This window comes from Pristiophorus japonicus, chromosome 6, assembly GCF_044704955.1.
Source record: "Pristiophorus japonicus isolate sPriJap1 chromosome 6, sPriJap1.hap1, whole genome shotgun sequence".
Taxonomy (NCBI): Eukaryota; Metazoa; Chordata; class Chondrichthyes; family Pristiophoridae; genus Pristiophorus; species Pristiophorus japonicus.
In genome coordinates, this window is record NC_091982.1 from 199,684,770 (window position 1) to 199,709,832 (window position 25,063).

Below are 25,063 nucleotides of genomic sequence, written 5' to 3' on the forward strand. Positions count from 1 at the left end.
GGGTGGGGTGGTTGTCAGAGTGCACTGCCTGAAAGGGTGGTAGAGGCAGAAACCCTCATCGCATTAAAAAGGTATTTGGATATGCACTTAAAACGTTTTATTCTACAAGGCTACAGACCAAGAGCTGGAAAGTGGGATTAGGCTGAAAAGCTCTTCTTTGGCTGGCACAGACACAATGGGCTGAATGGCCTCCTTCTGTGCCATATATTTCTATGAAATATGATTCTAGGTTAATGTTGGTATTACATAGAATATATACAGCACAGAAACAGACCATTTGGCCCAACTAATCTGTGCTGGTGTTTATACGCCTCCTCCCATTTCACCTGCCTTATCTCAGTCTCTCAGCATGTCTTTCTACTCCTTTTTCTCTCATGTACTTATCTAGTTTCTTTTTGAAAGCATCTAAGCTATTTGCCTCAACCATATCCTGTGGTAGTGAGTTACACATTCTAACCACTCTCTGAGTAAATAAATTTCTCCTTATTTCCTTATTGGATTTATTGGAAACTATCTTGTATTTATGGGCCCTAGTTTTGAATTCTCCCACAAGTGGAAACATTCTCTCCACTTCTACCCTGTCCAACCAATTCATAATTTTAAAGACTATTAGGTCTCCTCTAAGTCTTCTTTTTTCCACGAAAAAAACCCTAACCTGTTCACATTTTCCCAATAGCTGTAATCTCTTTGGTATAGCAAAGTGTATCAAAATACTTTGCCAGGCTATGGTGGCACATAGGTTGGATTCTCTGCACAGCATTGTGTTTGTGATCTTAGTCACACTGCTGCTGGGAGAATAGTCTCATTGGAAAGTTTAACCATGCATTGCTCTCAAATATTTCCTGACAATTGCCTGGCTTAGAGCAACTTTAGCACAGGCTGGGACCAAGTGGCTTACTTATTCGTGGGCGATCAGTCCAAAGGGAAGGGAACAAAGAAAAACCCATGCCAGAAGCACTTACATGTCCTGTTGATTTTAGTCCCAAAAAACTAGCCTAGGTTGGAATGATTTCCTGAGAAAAGTTGGGAGGGCAGGGATGTCGCTGAAAATATATGCAACATTGTTTGCTAAAATGTGGACATTAAGTAAAAATTCCACTAATTATTAAATATTAAAGAGGTGAAATTGCCCTGCAGATTGGGGCCGGTAACCTGCTCGGGGTGGGACTTCCTGCGCCTGGCGTGGAAGGCCTACCCCAGTCGCTGAATTGGGCTTACTGTCCCTCAAAGGAAGTGGAGGCAATCTTGCGTGCCCCACTTCATGATGGGGCGGGACCAGTGGCGCTAACTGGGTGCAATCGGGAGCACAACGTGGATGCTCCGTGACTTCAATGTCCCTCCCCTTCACTTAAAGGGGCAGGCTGCTGCACACTCTGATGGCCTCCACTGGATCACCAAGGTAGCGTGGTACCAGGCCTGCAGCCCAGCACCCAAAACGAAGTCTGGGCTGCACAATGGTGGCCCAGTCCATGCTGGGGAGCCATTCTCGGAGTTGGCGAAACTTTAAAGATGGCAGCGCGGGCGCTTGCAACCTTCCCTTTAATATCCGCCCCATGAGCGATGTCAGCCAGCTTCGTGACCTGGGAAGCTGGCGTTGACACCCACTCGTGAGGAGTGGGGCAATTTCCCCTGCGGGGCGAAAAGGGGTCGGCGTGCACGGCAATGACATAATCGGCGGTTGCACAGCGGCCCTTGTCACTACATGCGGTGTGCTGCGCTGCCGTGACAGCACTTCCGCAAGCTCGCTGTCAATTTCCCAGGAGCCGGTAGTGCCCCCCACCCCCCCGGGCGAAGGTGTTTTGTGCCCCACACTAACGGGCATTGCAAAAAGGGGCAATTTCGTCCCATAGAACTGTTAGAAAGTGTAGTAATTGCAAAATTTACAGGCAACTAATACATATCTAGTGCTCGACTTCTCATTCATGAAGTGCAGAAAAAGAGGGCTTATATAACACAGGAAGGAAGTCTCCTCAAAGCAGGTGTGGGAACATGTTATTGACAGTTAATACTGGTTGCAGGACCCAGCACCCTGGTGCATATGACAAGAGATGTGCCAGCCAGTGAGCAGGACCAGCCAGCCACTGTAATAGCAGATATGGCTGAATCAGTTGTAGGCCATCTCATTAGTCAACATGAAGAGGTACAGGGTAAACACACACAACCACAATGCAGCAGCACTAAGGGAAAGCACTGCAGTTGCACTATATTTGATTTCATCATCGAGAGATTTTAACAATTTTAACCCTCCCCGTACCGGATGAGGATGGGGCATTTAGGGGATTAAAATTGTGGCAGGGTAACACTCACTTTGTCCACACTCAGTTCACACCAATTACTGTTTTTACCAGTGCGATTCAGGCAGTGTTTCCATCCCTCACCCCAGGCAGATGAGGACCCAAGGGAAGTGTAAAAGTTGGGGTCTGATGATGTCATTCATATTCCAACGCCATTTTTAGGGGCTTCCCTCCCCCCCCCGCCACCTTCCCCCCCACATCCCCTAGCCATACCTTAACCAGGGACCATTACCAAGCATTCCCCGAGGTGGCCTCGCGTGAACTTTCTGTCTGCACAAACTGTGTGAACCTGCTACAATTCCCTTCTGATTCAGAAACCTGTTTTGACTATAATGCCCACTTCACATGGCAGCATACATGCAATGGGTGAAGATTTGAATCTTTTTGGGTTACCTGCTTATCCTGCAATACTTGAAGAATTAGTGAACATTAGCAAAGCTTTAGCATTGTACAGACACTTTACTACACTGCAAGCTCAAAGGGATTGCTGGAACTTTCTGGCTGGCGTATAACGTGGGGAATTATGTGGAATAAGAGACTCTCCAATTTGCTGGCTAATAATGCTGCATCTTATATTGTCAGAAATTTCTAGGTTTAAGACATCTGTTTGGTTAATTTTTCTTTCTAGTATCATTTGTTGTGAAGACTGCAATCATTTTTTTAGCAAGTGGTCAGCTTGTGAACTATGCCCAATCAAATCTTTAGAAATATTACAAACTTAAGAGGCTATAATTTCACCTGCAATGGGGTCTGATTTTGGCAGTATCATTGGGCTCAAGTTTCAGCCTGAGTTGCTCCTATTTTTTTTGAGCAACTAGTTTAGAATGGAGCATCTTAGAAATTGCAATTCTCGGCATTTAGTTTGCTCCAGTTCTCGTGAGTTAGAATAGTTTCATTTTAAAACAGATTTTTTTTCAAAAGGGGGCGTGTCCGGCCACTTACGCCTGTTTTGCAAGTTTAGGCAGCGAAAACTTACTCCAAACTAACTTAGAATGGAGTAAGTGTAGATTTTTGTATGCTCAGAAAAACCTTGCCTATACTTATTAATCAGGCGTAGGGAATGAGAGATGGGTGGAGGGGGGCGGAGGAGGAGGAAGTTAAAAAATAAAAAAAATACTAAAAAAATCAATCAATAAATAAAAAATTAAGTTTCTACTCACTTACTGCAGCACCGGGAGCCCTCCAACAGCGTGCTGGGATGGCTCCCCCCTCCCCCCAGTGTCTCTCTCTCTCGCTCTCTCTCTGTCTCTGTCAGTGTCTCTCTGTGTTTCTGACAGTGAGGGGTGGGTGGGGGGAGAGAGGGGGAGGAGAGGGGGAGGGGGTGGAGGAGGGGGAGGGAGGAGGAGAGGAGGGGGGAGGGGAGGGGGAGAGGAAGGGAGAGGGAGGGGGGAGGGATGGGGAGAGGAGGGGGAGGAGGGGAGAGGATGGGGGAGGAGGGGGGAGGAGGGGGAAGAGCTGAACAAGAGGGAGGGGGGAGAAAGGGGGGAGGGAGGGGGGGAGGCTGAGCAGGAGGGAGGCGGGGGAAGCTGAACGGGCCCCGCCGATGACGTGGAAGCCTGGCCCCCGCCGAGGACTTCGGACGGGGCCCGCCCCCAGCGAGAGGCCGCGTGGGTGGGCCCCGCCGCCGCCGACAACACCGATGCCCACACCGAGAAGCCGGGCAGCCGAGAACTTTGGGCAGGGCCCGCCCCCCAGGAGATGCCGGGTGGGCCCAGCCGACGAGGTAAAAGGTGTCAGGCCACTCGGCCCGGGATAGGGGTGACGTCCCTTCGGCCTGGGATAGGGTTGTCACCTGGAGACAGGATGCGCTGGGAGGGCCAGGAGCTACTGCGCACGCGCGCAGCCTCCATTGCTCACGCGCGCAGCTGCCGGCACTGTTTTTAGCGCAGGGCTGTAGCTCCGCCCCCAGCAGCTCCTGCTGCGCCGCGCCGAGCTGGAAACGGGCCTACAGCTATCGGAGAATGGTGAGGTAAGTATTTGGCGCAATTTCTGTTCTACAAATTAGGCGGGCCTCTCCGATGTGCGCTGTTCTAGCGGGGGTCCGAAACTTGAGCCCATTGATACAGCTTTTGAACTCTTTCCTTCAAGTTTAAGCACATTAGTGTGTAATTGGTGAAGGGAAGTGCACTGTACTGTGACGACTTAATGACAAACTATAATTTGTGCCTGCAGTCATATGATGTTATCAACAAAATAACTGGCAATAAAGTCATTCAAGTTTTAAAAGAGGCATGCCTGGCAGGAAATGGCAGTAAGGTGAGAGGCAAAGAGCCTCAGCTGAACCTTTTATTAGGACGATATTTATAGACTTTTATGTGCAAATGACACTTGGTGCAATCTAGACAGCTGGCACTGCACATCTGACATATTACTTTGTAATAAGAACTCACCAGCAATGATAAGTAGAATTCCTTAGAATTACAGTGCAAGTACGGGGGCCATGTGGAAAATGTTTTCTTCAGGTCGGAGTCTGAAAATATATTCAGTGAAATTGTATTTTTCAAACAAAAACTTGACTTTTCTCTTGTGTGGCTTGTGATAGCTAACATTCTGGCAGTACTCACATTCCAACATGAAGTTTGTACACCGGGAGCTCTCCGGAACTGAATGCTGATGCCCATTAACTCTCAGAACACAAAATGACCCCACGGTAACAGAAACCAGAGAACACAATAAGGCTCGTGGTTGTTGAGGAAATAACCGCTTCAACAAAAATAGACTTTAAAGTTGATTCATTGCAAAGGATTGAACTTCCTTCCATGCATTCCACATTTCCTTGGCTATAAAATATCAAGCTTAATAATGGGATGAAGTTTTCATCAAATGTTTATTGTACTGAGCGCCAAGATTAGTTCATACAAACTGAAATGGATGGAAATCAAGAAAACTGGAAGCTTTAAAAAAGAAAGCAAACTACCAGCACAGCTAATAAAAGCAGCTTTTAAATTAGCATTCTTTTAAATATGTCTCTGTTGCTGCTGTAATTACTCAAACTACTGACGGATATCACTACACAATATCATATTGTCAATAGGGTTATAAGCAAATTTTTGGTTTTACAAGCAAACTGATTGTAAAAACAAAATTCTCAATAGAATCTCAGTTTGAAAGGGCACTGTTCTGAAGCATTATCCCTGTACCTTGAGACACTATTTAGGGCAGCTCAAATAGAGAAGATAACAAATTCCTCTGATGGCTACAAAGATTCAGAAGTTTCCAGATGTCTCCATTTAGTTTTGACTTGGTGTGAGTTCATATTCTACGGACGGTGCTAATTTTAATAAAAATTCACTCTCCAAAATAACGTGATGCATTGCTAGGTATTAATGGCCTGATTATCAGGGATGATGTCACCACCTTATGTCCTTTGAGTAATCCTTCACAGCCTGGCCTTTATTAAAACCCTATCCTACACACTGGGCATAATTCCAGCAAGTATGAAACAGGATTTCCCATTACTCACACTGACTTTTCTGTTTACATGAGGGATTGTAATAAAATATACCCGCAGAGGTTACAGCCTTAGGATCAGCCGTGATATTTCACGCAATTGCGTAATTACTTGGCACTCGGGCCTGAAATTTCACACGCCGATGGGGTTTAGGGTTAGGTCTGGGAGGTGAGCAGGGGGTGAAGTACCTGGGTCTGACAGATTTCTGTCCCATTTACACTGTTGTAAATCCCAACTAGAGTGGTGGGAGGAGGGAGATGGGGTGTGTGTAGCTGGGTGGGTACTTCTGAAGCTCTCCCCTTATATCCTGCACAGACACTGGAAGTGTTCCTGGGCTCGTCCAGGAATTCCCACCCAGCATTCCACTGATAGGCCGAATGGATTCCATGGCTGTTGAGAAGAGGCATGGATTCCATGGTGGGCCTTGTAAAGGCCTCAAAGGTGTTAAGGAGTACAGGTCATCGATACCATTGGGGATCAATTGCCTCAGAATTCACACTCTAGTTTCTTTGTGGAGAATTGTTGGGCCTGAAATTCCACCCTGACCGGGTCCGCACCGAGGCACCTCAAAAGCCGTTTTTTGGCGTGCAATGCGCATGTGGCAAAAACTGGCATTTCCCATCTGTCAAGTTCTGGCTTCACAGATCCAACACATCTCGGCAGCAAGGACATTCGCATGGGCAAGATTGCACTATTTTCCCATCTCTTGCTTAGCGAATGTCCTTAAAACTCTTGCGCCTGGGAAAAGCAGGCGCATAGCCTACTTTTACCAGCATAAGAGTTTTAAAACATACAAAAAACATATAAAAATAACATTTAAAAACACATTTTCCCGTTAAAAACCCTGCCCACGAAGGTACATTTATTTTAAACCCTAATTACAAAACTTTAAAAAAAATCCGAAAAATATATATTTTTTTCTAACATTTATTAACTTTAATTTAAATTAATGTTAAATGTGTCATGTTTTTTAATTTTTTTAAATTTGTGTTTTGGTGTTTGGGGGAGTTGTTCCTCATTCATACTAATGAGAATTCCTACTTACGGAGTTTCCATTATTATGAATGAGAATACTGTACTTTGATTGGCTGTCCAGTGCCACGTGACGCCAGCTTCTCCCTGCTCATCTCCAAGATGTGAACACGCTCCGATGCGTAGGGAGAGGAGGCCTCCGAGGGGGATCGCTGGAGGGCGCAGCAGCAAAAGGTAGGTGCGGATCTTTTTTACTATTTTCTGGCGAGTGCCCGCGGGAAGCCCGGCACCGGGATTTCAGGGCCATGAATTTATTTTTTCCAACCTCTTCAGATTGTTAAGTGCCTTGGGCCTCTCCCTTTGGAACAGCAGGGTGCCACACTCCATTTCCACTGGCAAGGATGCCTTTGTTGAATCTCTACAAGTGTGGATCACCTGTCTAGGTTATTGACCTCATCCTCAGGATTTGGAATGGGGTTAATGGCTTGAACGGCCAGCAGATGAAAATACTGCCCTGGTGCACTCACCCTCAGAGAGTGGAATCCCATCAATTTTGTATCCTTCCTAAAATCACATGTAAATAATAGCTGCTAGATCCACAACAGGAGTCAGTACCATAAAAAGAATAGATTGTTGAATAAAAAGGTAGGTAGGACTACCCCTTTGCCATGCTAGCCAGTGTAAAGTTGCCATGGTGGACTTGTGCCTTACCATCTGCTCTGATACCTGTGAATTTCCTAAGGGGAGCCATATGCAATTTTTTTTGGTGACCCCTCTTGTTGGGGAGCCTGCAAAGAGAAGGAAGAGGACAATTGCTGCTCTTGCTGGACTATGTTGCTCACAGCAGCTTACAGAGGCCATTTGCCACCAGGCAGTAAGGAGTGTGGATCCTCAGAACCAACCAGCCAAATCTACCAGTTGGGGAGAGATTGATCATCCCATGATTGATTGCATTCATTGGGGAGGGACGTTTACATTTTAATTCCACAAGCTCCATCAACTCGATGCCTGACTCCTTTCTTCTGTTTGTGTACTTGGGCACAACAAAGACTTCCCTGAGCAGTTCAAACTCCCTGGCCTTGAGAATTCAAAAAACTGCTTCCTGATTGGATCAAAAATGATACTCCTTTACTGGTCCAAATGCACAAATCAGGAAGCAGCTTCCACTTTGTGAACTGTGGGATAGCAGAAAGAGCTACGGTATAGTCTATAGTGGAGCAAACTAAGCTGTAGATGAGAGCGTGGGACTGTGGTGCAGGCCACAAAGAATAAAAAGGTATGCGCAGCACAGAATCTTTGTATAGATTTAAAAAGATATTTAATACTATTTAAGTGGACTTTGATATTTGCAGATGGGGTAGATTTCTGTCATGGGATGTGTTGTGTCTCTGCACCTTGTTACAAACTCACACGAGGCATGGATATATCAGACACGGTCACTCTGTGACCTTCACTTTATTCCCAGGACTAAAGAGTGCTGATCCTGGGTGGGACCTCCTCTTTTATATCTGGAAGCCCAGGTGAGGAGCTCACTCCCTGTGGTCAGGGTGTGCATTACAAGGGTACAGGTTCAGTGTGCATGAGTTACAGTTACATAATTATAGTCATTGCAAGATGGTGAAATACATGACATCACCTCCCCCCTTAGGTCTTTTAGTTTCAGAGGTTAAGTCTATCGGGTGGTCGGCGCTCTCTCGTGGAGCGCCACATTGTGACTCTGGTGGCTGAGCCTCAGCACGTGTCTCTGTCACTTGAGGTGATTCCGGCCTGTCCGAGCTGGCCGCAGGGACTGTGCATGCTGAGGGCTGTCTTTGTTGCTCGTGCGCTGGCAGTGGTGTGGGTGCTATCACATCATGCTCTTCTTCCGGTTCCTCCGTGTCTGCACTGAACCTTGTCTTTACTTGGTCCAAGTGTTTGCGGCATATCTGCCCATTGTTTAGTCTGACCACCTTGATCCTGTTTCCTTCTTTGCCAATTACGATGCCCTCAAGCCATTTGGGTCCCAAAGCATGGTTAAGAACAAATACCGGGTCATCTATTTCTAGACACCTCCCCCTTGAGCCTTGATCATGGAGCTCAATTTGGGACTGGCGCTTGCCCTCAACAATGTCTGCCAGGGCTTGATGAATGAAGGACAGTCACATCTTGAGCGTGCGTTTCATGAGGAGTTCCGCTGGCGGGACTCCCGTGAGCGAGTGCGGCCGGGACCTGTAGGCCAGCAGGAGGCGCGATAGGCGGTACTGAAGGGAGGGTCCTTGGATGCGTAGCATGCCCTACTTTATGACTTGGACCGCCCGTTCCGCCTGGCCATTGGAGGCTGGCTTGAATGGTGCTGTCCGGACGTGCTTGATCCCATTGCCAACATAAACTCCTGGAATTCATGGCTGGTAAAACACGGGCCATTATCGCTGACCAGGATGTCTGGCAAGCTGTGGGTCGCGAAAACCGTATGCAGACTCTCCACAGTGATGGATGTCGTGCACGAGTTCAATATGATGCACTCGATCCACTTCGAGTATGCATCGACAACGATCAGGAACATTTTTCCCATGAACAGGCCTGCATAGTCCACGTGAATACGTGACCATGGCCTGGTGGGCCAGGGCCACGGGCTGAGTGGGGCCTCCCAGGGGGCATTGCCCAGCTGGGCACACGTCGTGCACCTGCAAACCCAGTGTTCCAGGTCTGAATCAATCCCCGGCCACCACACTTGTGACCGGGCAATGGCCTTCATTAACACGATGCCAGGGTGCTCGCTGTGGAGTTCCCTGATGAACGCTTCCTTTCCTTTGTGGGGCATGACTACCTGGCTGCCCCATAACAGACAGTCGACTTGGACGGAGAGTTCATCCATCCATCTCTGAAACGGCCTGACTTCCTCGGGGCACGCCCTGTGTGCGAGCGCCAAGTCCCCAGTCAGGACACATTTCTTTATCATGGACAGGAGTTGGTCCAGAGTTGATCCAGAGTTTGATCTGGCGGGCTGTGATGGGGGAGCCCGCAGTGTCAAAAGCCTCAACGGCCATGACCATCTCAGTGCTCTGCTCCAACGCCCCCTTGGTGGTGGCCAGTGGGAGCCTGCTGAGCGCGTCTGCGCAATTTTCAGTGCCTAGCCGGTGCCGTATGATGTAGTCATACACAGCCAGCGTGAGGGCCCATCGCTGTATGTGAGCTGACGCATTAGCGTTGTCAGCCTTGCTGTCGGACAACAGAGATGTTAACGGCTTGTGGTCCGTCTCTAGCTTGAACCGTCTACCGAAAAGGTACTGGTACATCTTTTTCACACCGTACACACACGCGAGTGCCTCCTTCTCGACCTTGCCATATCCACGCTCTGCCTGGGAAAGCGACCTGAAGGCGTAAGCCACCGGTTAGAGTCGGCCGTCATCGTTACCCTGCTGCAAAACACTCCCAATCCCGTAGGATGACGCATCGCATGTTAAAACCAGTTTTTTTACAGGGGTCATACAAAGTTAACAGTTTGTTGGAACACAGCAGGTTCCTCGACTTATTGAAAGCCCGTTCTTGACAATCCCCCCAAGACCATTCACAACCTTTACGGAGGAGCATGTGTAACGGCTCCAACAATGTGCTTAAGTTCGGCAGGAAGTTCCCAAAATAGTTCAAGAGTCCCAGGAATGATTGCAACTCTGACATGTTGCCAGGCCCGGACGCCCGGCGAATCGCCTCAGTTTTTGATTCAGTGGGCCGGATCCCGTCTGCGGCAACCCTCCTGCCCAGGAACTCGACCTCCGGGGCCAAAAACACGCACTTGGCCTTTTTCAGCTGCAGGCATGGCCGTTCTAATCGGCGTAGCACCTCCTCCAGGTTGCGGAGGTGTTCCTCAATGTCTCGACCCATTATAAGGATGTTGTCTTGGAACACGATCGTTCCAGGGATGGACTTGAGCAAGCTTTCCATGTTTCACTGAAAGATAGCCGTTGCCGTACAAATGCCAAACGGGCACCTATTGTAAACAAATAATTCTTTGTGCGTCGTGATGGTGGTCAGAAACTTGGATTCTTCAGCGAGTTCCTGAGTCATGTAGGCCGAAGTGAGGTCCAGCTTCGTGAACAGCTTACCACCTACCAGCGTGGCAAAAAGGTCCTCCGCTCTCGGGAGTGGGTATTGATCTTGCAGCGACACTCGGTTGATGGTGGCTTTGTAGTCGCCACAAATCCTGACCGAGCCATCTGCTTTGAGGACGGGAACAATGGGACTTGCCCAGTCGCTGAATTTAACGGGCGAAATTATGCCCTCTCTGAGCAGCCTGTCCAGTTCACTTTCAATTTTTTCACGCATCATGTACGGCACGGCTCTGGCTTTGTGGTGCACTGATCTGGCGTCCGGAGTGATGTGTATCACTACTTTGGTGCCCTTGAACGTTCCGACACCGGGTTGAAAGAGTGACTCGAATTTTTGCAATACCTGCGAGCATGAACTTCGCTCCACGGATGAAATAGCATGCACATCCCCCCATTTCCAATTCATCTCAGCTAGCCAACTCCTCCCCAAGAGCGTGGGACCATTTCCCGGAACAATCCAGAGTGGCAGCCGGTTCTGTGATCCATTATGCGTTACCACCAAGTTTGCACTGCCCAGCACTGGGATGATCTCTTTGGTGTACATACGTAGCTGTGTCTCAATGTGTTCCAATTTGGGCCTGCTAGCTCTGTGTAGCCATAGTCTCTCAAATTGATGGCCGCTCATGAGTGACTGACAAGCTCCGGTATCCAGCTCCATGTGCACCGGGATGCCATTCAGTAAGACTTTCATCATCATGGGTGGCGTTTTGGTGTATGAGCTATGGACATCAGTCAAATGAACTCTCTGAACTTCAGCATCCATGGTTGTTCCCCAGGCCTCATCCTGCATTTTAGACCCTTCGTCTGGTTCCTCTGTCTCGCAGACTAGCCTCGCTATTGCCTTGATGTTACAAATCCTACAGATGTAAAGTTGGAACCTGCAGATTTTTGCGGTGTGTCTGCTCCCACATCTCCAACATGAGCTGAGATTGCTGTTAACAAAAGGACTATTCCCAGGCATTCCTCTCTTTCGGCTGTTTCTAAGCACTCTGAAGGGGGAAGTTAATTGTCCCATCACAGGATGTATTGTTCCTCGTGATGGCGTGAATTGCCGATCCCCTTTCCATTGTCCCTGTTGCCAGGAGCTTGTTGCTACCTAGGTGGTGTCGAATTGCCCTTGCCTGCCTGCCTAGACCGTGTCGAATTGTCCTTGCCTGCCTGTGGGGTTCTGTGTCATTTTTATAACATTGATTCCCTGGTTCAACGCAATTTTAAAACCAGGGCTGTGTGCCTAGATTAGCTTGGTCTCCTCTTCCCCTTCCATAAAGGTCTGAGCTTCTAAAGTCAAATCCTTAGTTTTTATGAGCTTCCTGAAAATGCCGGCATGATTAATGCCCTCGATGAAAAAGTCCCTTAACATCTCCCCCCTGCAGGCATCGGAGAACTTACAGAGATTGGCCAAACACCGCAGTTCCGCCACGAAGTCCGAGATGTTTTGACCCTCCCGACGCCGGTGAGAGTAGAACTGGTGCCGGGCCATATGTGCACTACTTGTTGGCTTGAGATGCTCACTGATCAGCTGGCTGAGCTCTTCGAAGGACTTGTCCGCTGGCTTTTGGGGTGCGAGCAGGTCTTTCATTAGCGCATACGTTTGTGGACCACAGCTGGTCAGTAGATGCGCCCTCTGCTTTTCAGCTGCTGCCTCTTCCAGCCAGTCGTTTGTGACAAAGCTCTGGTGGAGTCTTTCCACAAAATCGTCCCAGTCCTCACCCACACAGTAGCGTTCCTCTGTGCTGCCGGTGGCCATTCTCGTGGTTCGGTGATTCCCGTTTCTCGTCGCCAGATGTTGTGTCTCTGCACCTTGTTACAAACTCACACGAGGCATGGATATATCAGACACAGTCACTCTGTGACCTTCACTTTATTCGCAGGACTAAAGAGTCCTGATCCTGGGTGGGACCTCCCCTTTTATACCTGGAAGCCCAGGTGAGGAGCTCACTCCCTGTGGTCAGGGTGTGCATTACAAGGGTACAGATACAGTGTGCATGAGTTACAGTTACATACTTATAGTCATTGCAAGATGGTGAAATACATGTCAGGGTGGCTTCAGATTTTAGCGTGGGGATTGGGGTTGGACTTTGCACATGAGGGCTGAGACTTTTAGCATGGAGATTTGGATTTTCAGTGGGAGCTTGGATCTTTAGCCTAGGAGGACATGCAAGTTTAGTGTAGTGAGCTGGATGTTTAATGTGTCGAGCTAGGGTCTTCATTCTAGGAGATTTTCAACTGGGGGCTGTTTGGGTCTTTAGAGATATGTGTCCAGCCTCCTGGTCCAAATTATTGGACATCCCTAGGTTAAAGCACATTGCTGAAAATATTATGGAATATAAATCAAAATATTATGCAGAGCTATTTGAATTTACAGAAAAAGATTTACTCAAATGATATTACTGCCTGGAATACAACAGCAGACGATATGTACCAGTGCAGCAATGTACTTAATTCCCTAACCAGGGTTATAGGAAAATCCTTATGCATGGATCCACTGGTTGGTTGTCTTTAAAAATATTCATTAGGGGTCTACAGCAGCACAAGAGTCTGAAATCATAGTTTATGACTAGGTCAGATCATAATATTCACAAGAGACTGTCAAGGTCTCCACTTCCAAAAGTTATTCTAATTAACTAGCATTACAATACGGTGAACTTTCTGGAATCAAAGTGAATTAAATGAAACAATGAAATATCTGAGTTTGCAAAAGCATGTGCCCTCACCAAAACAAAAAAGTTTGTGGAAAATAGTTGTTAGTTTGTCAAATTCCTCACAGGCAGGCTATGGATTCCAATAATTTTTGTTGATACCTTATTACAACTCAGATCAAGTTGTCAGCACTCAAGGCAATGCTGGCAAAAAATAACTTTCACTTACAATGCATTTTAATATAGTGGCACATCACCAAATGGAATTGGATAGTGAGGGGGACTTGTGAGAAGAGTTAGGTGAGGTGGCAGAATGCATAGTGAAAGGTTGATTTTTGAGGAGGCTTTTGAAGGTGAGGAGGAGGAGTTTAGGTAGAAAATTCCAGAGCTCAGATGTATTAAGGTGAAGACTCTGCTACTCCACCACTGATAGTGGATTCGGGGGAGGGATGCAATATATGCACAATAGATCAGAGTCAAAAATATCAGAGGGTGTTAGGAGGAATTGCTTGAAATGTTTTTTTTGCACAAAAGAATAAATATCAGAACTGAAACATTAACAGCAATGTAAAACTAAGATTTAGTTGGGCATTATAATAGAAGGATCTATTCCTGATTGATGTCCCAAGAGTGAACATAAGAACATAAGAACATAAGAAATAGGAGCAGGAGTAGGCCACCTGGCCCCTCAAGCCTGCTCCGCCATTCAATACGATCATGGCTGATCTGATCATGGACTCAGCTCCCCATACCCTTTATTCCCTTATTGCTCAAAAATTTGTCTATCTCCGCCTTAAATATATTCAATGAGCCAGCCTCCACAGCTTTCTGGGGCAAAGAATTGCACAGACATACAACCCTCTGAGAGAAGAAATTCCTCCTCATCTCAGTTTTAAATGGGCGGCCCCTTATTCTGAGACTATGCCCCTAATTTTAGTTTCCCCTATGAGTGAAAATATCCTCCCTCCATCCATCTTGTCGAGTCCCCTCATTATCTTATATATTTCAATAAGCTCACCTCTCATTCTTCTGAACTCCAGTGTGTCTTGGCCCAACCTACTCAACCTATCCTCATAAGTCAACCCCCTCATCTCTGGAATCAACCAAGTGAACCTTCTCTGAACAGCCTCCAATGCAAATATATCTTTCCTTAAATACGGAGACCAAAGCTGTACGCAGTACTCTAGGTGTGGCCTCACCAATAACATGTACAGTTGTAGCAGGACTTCTCTGCTTTTATACTCTATCCCCCTTGCAATAAAGGCCAACATTCCAGTTGCCTTCCTGATCACTTGCTGTACCTGCATATTAACTTTTTGCGTTTCATGCACAAAGACTCTCAGGACCCTCTGTACTGCAGCACTTTGCAATTTTTCTCCATTTAAATTATAATTTGCTTTTCTATTTTTTCTGCCAAAGTGGATAACTTCACATGTTCCCACTTTATACTCCATCTGCCAATTTTTTGCCCACTCACTTAGTCTGACTTTGCAGATTTTTTAATGTCCTCCTTACTATTTGCTTTCCCATCCATCTTTGTATCATCAGCAAATGTGGCTACATTACACTCGGTCCCTTCATCCAAGTCATTAATATAGATTGTAAATAGTTGAGGACCCAGCATTGATCCCTGCAGCACCCCACTAGTCACTGTTTGCCAACCGGAAAATGATCCATTTATCCCGACTCTCTGTTTTCTGTTAGCTAGCCAATCCTCTATCCATGCTAATATATTACCCCCAACCCCATGATTTCATGTTGTTACTGCCCCATTTGTGCTTAACAATAGGGTGGTAATATCAAGTACTGTTGCATTCAAGTCCATCCCAATATTCAGATGGACCTCCATCCTGACGGCCAGTGTTCCCATTGGAAACAGATAGGAGCCTCATAGGCATGTGCAAGTCAAGGTAAAATTGTGCCAACCACCTTGATGTTCTAGACATCCAAGTCCAACATCCGATGTTTATTCATCACCAGCTACTAATCCAAAATCATACATGAGGGGACTTAGCAACGGATTGTTGTCGCCTTGAAGATAACTCTCCTTCCAGCTTCCTCTTTGCAATCACAAATCTACTTCACAGCTTGGTTCTGGATCTTGCATGTTGGTCAGAGGAAGCCCTTCAGTTACATGCTTAAGAGATTTGAACCATGAAGGAGAAATGTTTGGACATATATCTTTTATACCACAAACTTAACTGGTATTGGGGAATTTTGCTATCATTGAAGAAAGATGAGAAAGACTCTTCTCAGAGTGATCCTGGAGGACTATATGCACGCTGAAGTTGGAATCCACCAAGGTTCGAAGCAGATTAAATTGGATAACCCCCAAAAATGGCATAGGGATCGCGGTATGCAAGTAAATCACGCCCATTTATTACTTTGCTGGCAGCATGCTAAATTTGTGCTGCCTGATGTTTTACATGATTGCTATATGCAGCCAGCATTACCCATGCTGTTCATTGGCTGCACTCATCAGCAGGGGGCCACATATTGCGGGTGGCTAGTGCTACTTAAAAGCAGCCTGAACTTATTAAAGGGGAGGTGTATTGTGGCTCCAAGAAGTGATGGGAGTCCTTTGTTAACTGAATTTGTGCTATAATAAATGAAGAATCACTGAACATGTGAGAAAGCATGCAACAAGGTTTCCTGATAATGTACTGGTAACCTTGGCGCAAGACGTGAAGAGAAGGAGAGTCACCCTATATCTGCCGGAGTGCAGGGACCCTCGAGATATAAACTCAGGAGGAAGTGGGAAGAGATAGCAGTGGAGTTCAATGCTAACAGTATAGCTCCAAGAACAGAGATGCAGTGCAGGAAGAACTTCAATGATGTGACACGAATTGTAAAGGTGAGTAAGTTCAACCTTCACTGGCATATCCTACCAACTACACCATTAGCCTCACTCACTACTCAATTCACTACATCCCCATCAACCACCTACCAATAATATCTATCAATCAGTATTCAACCCTTCAATTCATATGATTTACCTCACCCTCACAAACTTAACACAGTTGGAAGCCTCACATCCACAACTCACAGCTTGCACAACGCTGACAGCTATTAACTATGACAGTCACATCACCAAAGCATATTATAGGACATTCACTGACACTTCCCTCTTTCTTGCAGGAGAAGGTGCCACATAACAGGAGGCAGCAGGAAAAAACTGGAGGATGACCAGCACGCCTGCACGTTGTAACTGCCATGGAGGAAATATTGCTGGCCATCATGGAAAGTGGCATCGCTAAGGCCGTGACCACTGGCAGTGCTGGAGGAATCGATATGAGGGTCTCTCCATAACAAATCATCCTTCTCTCTTCCCAGTTCTCCCTCATCCCACAATCTCTTCTGACTTACAAGTTGTAGATGGTGTAAATACATACTTCTTACTTTCTACTCTTTTCTCACTATTGTGTTCCAAACACAGATGAGACTGCACACAGGGAGGTTAAAGTAACAGTGACCTCAGTCTTTATTAAGACACTCCAGAGTGAGAAACAGGACTCAGGGGCCGGCTTATATACAGTGCTTCCAATGGGATGCGCTCCCTGGTGGCGGAACATGGGAGTGCATGCTTTACAGATACACAACATCACTCCCCCACAAAGTCAAAGTGTACCGCAAGGTTCTGTGCTGGGGCCCCAGCTGTTTACATTGTACATTAATGATTTAGACGAGGGGATTAAATGTAGTATCTCCAAATTTGCGGATGACACTAAGTTGGGTGGCAGTGTGAGCTGCGAGGAGGATGCTATGAGGCTGCAGAGTGACTTGGATAGGTTAGGTGAGTGGACAAATGCATGGCAGATGAAGTATAATGTGGATAAATGTGAGGTTATCCACTTTGGTGGTAAAAACAGAGAGACAGACTATTATCTGAATGGTGACAGATTAGGAAAAGGGGAGGTGCAACGAGACCTGGGTGTCATGGTACATCAGTCATTGAAGGTTGGCATGCAGGTACAGCAGACGGTTAAGAAAGCAAATGGCATGTTGGCCTTCATAGCGAGGGGATTTGAGTACAGGGGCAGGGAGGTGTTGCTACAGTTGTACAGGGCCTTGGTGAGGCCACACCTGGAGTATTGTGCACAGTTTTGGTCTCCTAACTTGAGGAAGGACATTCTTGCTATTGAGGGAGTGCAGCGAAGGGTCAGCAGACTGATTCCCGGGATGGCAGGACTGACATATCAAGAAAGACTGGATCAACTGGGCTTGTATTCACTGGAGTTCAGAAGAATGACAGGGGATCTCATAGAAATGTTTAAAATTCTGATGGGTTTAGACAGGTTTGATGCAGGAAGAATGTTCCCAATGTTGGGGAAGTCCAGAACCAGGGGTCACAGTCTAAGGATAAGGGGTAAGCCATTTAGGACCGAGATGAGGAGAAACTTCTTCACCCAGAGACTGGTGAATCTGTGGAATTCTCTACCACAGAAAGTTGTTGAGGCCAATTCACTAAATATATTCAAAAAGGAGTTAGATGTAGTCCTTACTACTAGGGGGATCAAGGGGTATGGCAAGAAAGCAGGAATGGGGTACGGAAGTTGCATGTTCAGCCATGAACTCATTGAATGGCAGTGCAGGCTCGAAGGGCCGAATGGCCTACTCCTGCACCTATTTTCTATGTTTCTATGTTTCTATGAAAACTATTTACAAGGTGAGGCGGTCGGGAGCCTTTCTTTCCCTGGTGGACCGCCTCGGTAGAAATGTCTGTTCTGGTGTGTTGGCTGTGCACTCGCTGGGCTGGTGTGTTATTGGCCCTGCAGGGCTGCTGGGTGAGCCTGACCTTGCTGGGCTGTTGGGCGTGATGGGTTCGATTTCCTGGTCCGGACTGATGTCGTTGATCCTTTGGGTGTGTGTTGTGGGCTCAAAAAAGGTGGTGCCTGCTGTGGGTTGTTCAGGACAGTCTCTGAACCGCATCCGCACAGTTCTTGGTGCCTGGCCTGTGGAGGATGGTGTAGTTATATGCTGATAGCGCGAGTGCCCACCTTTGTATGCGGGCTGAGGCATTAGTATTTATCCCCATGTTTTCAGCGAACAGGGATATGAGGGGCATGTGATCGGTTTCCAGCTCAAATTTGAGGCCAAACAGGTACTGATGCATTTTCTTTACCCCGAACACACACGCCTCCTTCTCAATCATGATGTAGGCCTTCTCGGCCTTTGACAAGCTCCTGGAGGCATAGGCGACTTCTCCGCAACGTTAGCTTGTTGTAATACACACCCGACTCCATACGACGACGCATCACATGATAGCACAAGTCTTTTATACGGGTTATACAGTACAAGCAGCTTGTTGGAGCATTAAATGCTTCTGGCTTTCTCAAAAGCAATTACTTGTTTTTTTTCCCCATACCCAGTTCTCACCTTTATGCAATCACACATGTAGGGGCTCTAAGAGGGTGCTTAACCCTGGTTGGAAGTTACCAAAATAGTTGAGGAGTCCCAGGAACGACCGCAGCTCCGTGACATTCTTTGGCCTGGGCGCATTCCTGATAGCCTCTGTCTTGGCATCTGTGGGCCGAATGCTGTCCGCTGTGATCTTTCTCCCCAAAAACTCCAATTCTGTTGCCATGAAGATGTATTTCGACTTCTTCAGCTGCAGCCCGACACGATCCAGTCACTGGAGGACCTCCTCCAGGTTTTGTAGGTGCTCGACGGTGTCCCGACCCGTGACCAATATGTCGTCCTGAAAAACCACCGTGCGTGGTACCGACTTGAGTAGGCTCTCCATGTTTCTCTGGAACTTCGCTGCAGCCGACCGAATTCCAAACGGGCATCTGTTGTAGATGAACAGTCCCTTGTGCGTGTTGATGCAGGTGAGGCCCTTCGAAGACTCCTCCAGCTCCTGCGTCATGTAGGCCAAAGTCAGGTCGAGCCTGGTGAACGTCTTGCCTTCTGCCAGCGCCGCAAATAGGTCATCTGCCTTAGGTAGCGGGTATTGGTCCTGTAGCGAGAAACGATTAATAGTTAATTTGTAATCACCGCAAATCATGACCGTGCCATCACTTTTGAGTAATGGAACAATCGGGCTGGCCCACTGGCTGAATTCCACTGGGGAGATGATGCCCTCGTGTTGCAGCCTGTTCATCTCGATTTCCACTCTTTCCCTCATCATGTGAGGTACCGCTCGCGTCGTGCCTCTGGGACCAAGTGGATCCGCACTTTCGCCCCGGAAAAGTTTCCAATGCCTGGCTCAGAAAGGGAAGGAAATTTGTTACGAACCTGGGTACATGAGGCCTCATCGACTTGTGATAGCGCTCGGATGTCATCCCAGTTCCAGTAAATTTTGCCCAGCCAGCTCCTTCCAAGCAGTGTGGGGCCATCCAGAGTGGCAGTTCGGGCACCGTGCTCTCGTAGGTGACCTTGACCATGGCGCTGCCCAGGACAGTGATAAGCTCTTTGGTGTACGTTCTCAGTTTCGTGTGGATGGGGCTCACGGCTGGTCTGAGTGCCTTGTTGCACCACAGTCTCTCAAACATCTTTTTACTCATGATGGATTAGCTAGCGCCAGTGTCCATGGCTACGGATACGCCATTCAATTTTACGTTTGGCATTATAGGTGGACATTTCGTTGAAAATGTGTGCACCCCGTGTACTACAGCATCTGCATCCTCTCTCTGAGGCTTGAAATTGCTTTGGTCCACCATGGACCGATCTTCCTCTGCCACTTGGTGGTTAGCAGGTTTTGCAGAGCTTGCAGCTCGTCTGCAAGTTCGTTGGAGGTGCCCCATTGTTCCACAGCTGTTGCAAACATATACATTGAAGCGGTATGAATAGGCTGAATGGAAGCCTCCACAACGCCAACAAGGTGTGAATTGCCTTGCATTCATCCTTTGTTGCGGATTCTGAGTCATCTGGGTCACCTGAGGCCTACTGGCAGTTGCAGACTTGTGGTTTCTGCCCTGTACATTTCTGCTTGCAAACACAGTTCCAATTAATTTATGAACATTGCTAGCACTTGGGTGCTGAGAAATTTGTTTGGTGTTATCACTGGTGGACATAAACGCCTGTGCTATCGCAATGGCCTTACTGAGGGTTGGTGTCTCTACAGTCAAAAGTTTTCGTAGGATGGTCTCGTGGCCAATGCCCAGTACAAAAAAGTCTCTGAGCATTTGCTCCAGGTAGCCATCAAACTCACATTGTCCTGCAAGTTGCCTTAGCTCGGCGACGTAGCTCGGTACTTCCTGACCTTCAGATCGCTAGCATGTGTAGAACCGATACCTAGCCATCAGCACGCACTCCCTCGGGTTAGGATGCTCCCGAACCAGTGTACACAGCTCCTCATACGACTTATCTGTGGGTTTCACCGGAGCCAGAAGATTCTCCATGAGGCTGTAGGTCGGTGTCCCGCAGACCGTGAGGAGGACCGCTCTCCTTTTTGCAGCGCTTCCTTCTCCGTCCAGCTCGTTGGCTACAAAGTACTGGTCTAGCCATTCGACATAGGCTTCCCAGTCCTCACCCTCCGTGAACTCCAAGTGTGTTTTCTTGGCACCAGAGGTTGAATTTCTGGGGAAAAAGATTGCGGCGGACGGCATCAGACCCACGAACTCCAAGACGGAGGCCATCAAGAATGCACCCAGACCACAGAATGTGATGGAGCTGCGTTCGTTGCTGGGACTCCTCAACTATTTTGGTAACTTTCTACCGGGGTTGAACACTTTGCTGGAACCTTTGCATTTATTGCTATGCAAGGGTGATGACTGGGTTTGGGCTAAATCTCAAGAAACAGCCTCAATAAGGCCAGAAACCTGCTTTGTTCCAACAAGTTACTTGTATTGGATGACCCGTGTAAACATTTAGTACTAGCTTGTGATGCATCTTCGTACCGGGTCGGTTGGGTGTTACAACAAGCCAATGTGTCAGGCAAACTGCAACCGGTTGCATTTGCATCCAGAAGTTCATCTAAGGCTGAAAGAGCCTACAGTATGGTTGAGAAAGAAGCGTTAGCATGAGTATACGGGGTTAAGAAAATGTACCAATACCTATTTGGACTCCGGTTCAAGCTCGAAACTGACCACAAACCGCACATTTTGCTGTTCTCAGAATGCAAAGGTATTAACACCAATGCTTCGTCCCACATCCAAAGATGGGCACTACCGTTATCTGTGTATGACTATGTAATCCGCCACAGATCAGGCTCTGAGAACTGTGCTGCTGACCTCAGTCGGCTACCATTGCCCACCATCGGGGTGGAAATGGTGCAACCCACAGACTTGCTTCTTGTAATGGATACTTTTGAGAGTGAGGGGTCACCCGTCACTCCTCGCCAGATCAGGACCTGGACTAGCTAGGACCCTGTGCTATCACTAGTAAAAAGCTGTGTCCTTAATGGGAGCTGGTTGGCTGTTCCCAGGGAAATGCAAGACGAAATTAAGCCGTTTTACCAACACAAGGATGAAATTTCCATCCATTCGGATTGTCTCCTATGGGGGAATCGCGTAGTTTTGCCCAAAAAAGGCAGGGAAATGTTTATACGGGACCTACACTGTACCCACGCAGGCATAGTCATGATGAAGGCTATCACCAGGTTGCACGTTTGGTGGCCCGGCATTGACTCGGAATTGGAGTCATGCGTACATCAATGTAACACTTGCTCACAGTTGAGCAATGCACCAAGGGAGACCCCACTGAGCCTGTGGTCATGGCCCTCCAAACCGTGGTCCAGGGTCTACATAGATTTCGCTGGCTCCTTTCTAGGAAAGATGTTCCTAGTAGCAGTGGACGCTTACTCTAAATGGATTGAATGTATAACAAAGTCATCATGTACTTCCACTGCCACCATTGAAAGCCTTAGGGCCATGTTCGCCACCCAAGGTTTGCCTGATGTCCTTGTTAGTAACAATGGACTATGTTTCACCAGCTCGGAATTCAATAAGTTCATAGCCCACAATGGCATCAAGCATGTCAGGTTAGCCCCGTTTAAGTCCGCATCCAATGGTCAAGCGGAACGGGCAGTCCAAACTATCAAGCAGAGCTTGAAACACGTGACGGATGATTCCCTGCAGACCTGGTTATCTCCGATCCTGCTCAGCTACCGCATGCGACCCCACTCGCTTACTGGTGTTCCCCCTGCAGAATTGTTAATGAAGAGAGCACTCAAAAAGGCTCTCCTTAGATCACCCAGATCTCAATGATCATGTAGAAACCCGGCGTCACCGGCATAACATGTACCACGATCGCGCGGCTGTATTGCGTGACATTGAGGTTAATGACCCTGTGTTTGTTCTTAATTACGATCATGGTCCAAAATGGGTTGCTGGCACTATTTTAGCCAAGGAGGGGAATAGAGTGTTTGTTGTCAAACTTTTGAATGGACAAACATGCAGGAAGCACTTGGATCAGACCAAACTGCGATTCACTGACAACCAAGAACAGTTTGAAGAGGACATTACCATCATTGATCCACCAACACACACCCAACCAGCAATCGACCTCACTGTCAACCACAAGGTGAACCCACCATACCCGACAGTCCGATCAGAGCAGCTGCACTACAGTGCAGCAATGATCCGACCGACTCACCCATGCCAGGACTTCAACTCAGGCGATCAACCCGGGAACGTAGAGCCCCGGATCGCCTCAACTTGTAAATAACTTGTATCTAAGACTTTGAGGGGGAGGGATGTTATGTATGTAAGCATTACTAGTGTGCAAGACTTGCCACCTGGGGGCACACCTGTGGGAGACCCAAGGGTCACCTGCACATCCCGGGCAAGCAGGTATAATAGGCAGTCCACCATGCTGCTTCCAGACTCTGGAGTTACATTAAAGAGACCAAGGTCACAACAGTTTGAGCTTACAGTATACAGCCTTGTGGAGTTATTTTGAACATAACAAAAGGTCTGACTGCTGCAGTGGAAGCGCAGACTGCTGCCATCATGGCTCTGGATACCACTGTTCAAAGGGGCTTCCAGGGCATCAGAGCTGTCCAGCAATGTGTTCTCCAACAGATCACCAGGATTGTTGAGCCCCCCCTGTCCCCACCCCCAGAAGAATGGCAGTGGCTCCATGGAACAGAAACCTGCTGTCCTCTCTCACAGTGACAGCATTCCTGCTCCCACCCCTGCCATTCTGCCAGGTCCCTTGCTGTTGCCTGTCAATCAGCCAGCAAAGACTTCTGTAGCCCAGGCCGAGATGATGCGGTCTGAAGCCGAACCCCTAGGCCCAGAGCTGCTTGAGATTACCCTCCAGGCCATTTGCAGTCTGCTGAATTGAAGGTCAGCAACCTTCCACCTCCCATGTTGCAACCACTGGGGCAGCACCTCTTGGGAGCACTAGGAAAGATAAAGCAGCACGGAAGGCAAGCACTAAGAGAATGCTTAGTTTCATTTTGTATGCATTATTTAATGAGTGAATTTATAAAATTGAATTTAAATTTTTAATTTGCTTGTGGTTTTTATTTCTGTGTTGTCAGAAAGATGACGATGTGATTGTCAGTGATAAAGGAAAGGTAAGGAGTGTTGTACTTCTTGGGGTACAATGGGGAGGTGTAGTTGCGGTTACGGATATTGCTCATGAATAATCTGATCAGGTTGTGCTCAGGCAGAAGATGCCTGTCTACTTTGTCATCTCCCTTCATCTTCCTCCACTTCCTCCTCCTTCTCCTCACCTAATAGGTGGTGGTTAGGGCTGTTCCCTCATAATGGCCAGGTTATGTGGCATGCAGCATACCAGCACAAATTGAGATACCTGCTCAGCTGGGTACTGCAGGGCTCCTGCAGAGCCGTCCAGGCGGTGGAAGCTTTGCTTGAGGACAGTGATGATATATTCTATAATGTTCTTTTCGGGCAGCATAGTTTTGACCATCAACAGGTCCAGGCAGCGGGTGGTCAAGGGGGTCGTTGGGGCCGACTGCCTGCCTCTCTTCCGCGGCTACGTTCACGCTCGGGTATTCCTGGAGATGGAGCACGGGGTATCCACCAGCACACTTGAGGCCTTCTGTGACTGGTGGGCACCAGAGGGACTGGAGTGCTTCATCACCCCCAGGTATAGAATTCTAATTTAATTTGTTAAGTTTCCTTTTAATTTGTTATTTAATTTACAGTCTTTATTGGTTGTGCATTTGAACTTTAAATAGGTAATTGCCAGTAAGAAGAGTCAGCATGGCTTTGACTTGTCATACTGGTTCAAATACAGGTGAAACAGAGGAGTGCCACAAAATGGAAGAATCATTACTGCTGCCAAGATAATGGACAGTCATCTACGTGGTGTGCTGCCAGTGGTCACACACCAGCTGCACATTGAGGAAATAGAATCCCTTTCTGCTCATGATCGTGGCTGAGTTCAGCTGAGGAGCACACAGTGCAATGTGTGTGCAGTCAATGACACCCTGCAAAGCCTGCAATCGTGCAAAATCTTGTACTCACTCCTCCTGCTGTCTCTGGAGGAGAGAATGAGATAAATGTGTTTCTCTTTATATAGAGAGCCTCGGTAACCTCCCTTATACAGCAGTACACTGTAAACTGTGAGATGTTGCTTATATCTCCAACAGCAGCCTAAAAGGAGCCAGATGCATAAAAGTTAAGAGCCATGGTCATGTTGACAGCCACAATCAATGCTGTCCTTGCCCTGCTTTGAGGCTGCAGTTATGGCGGCAGCAGTTGATAGATT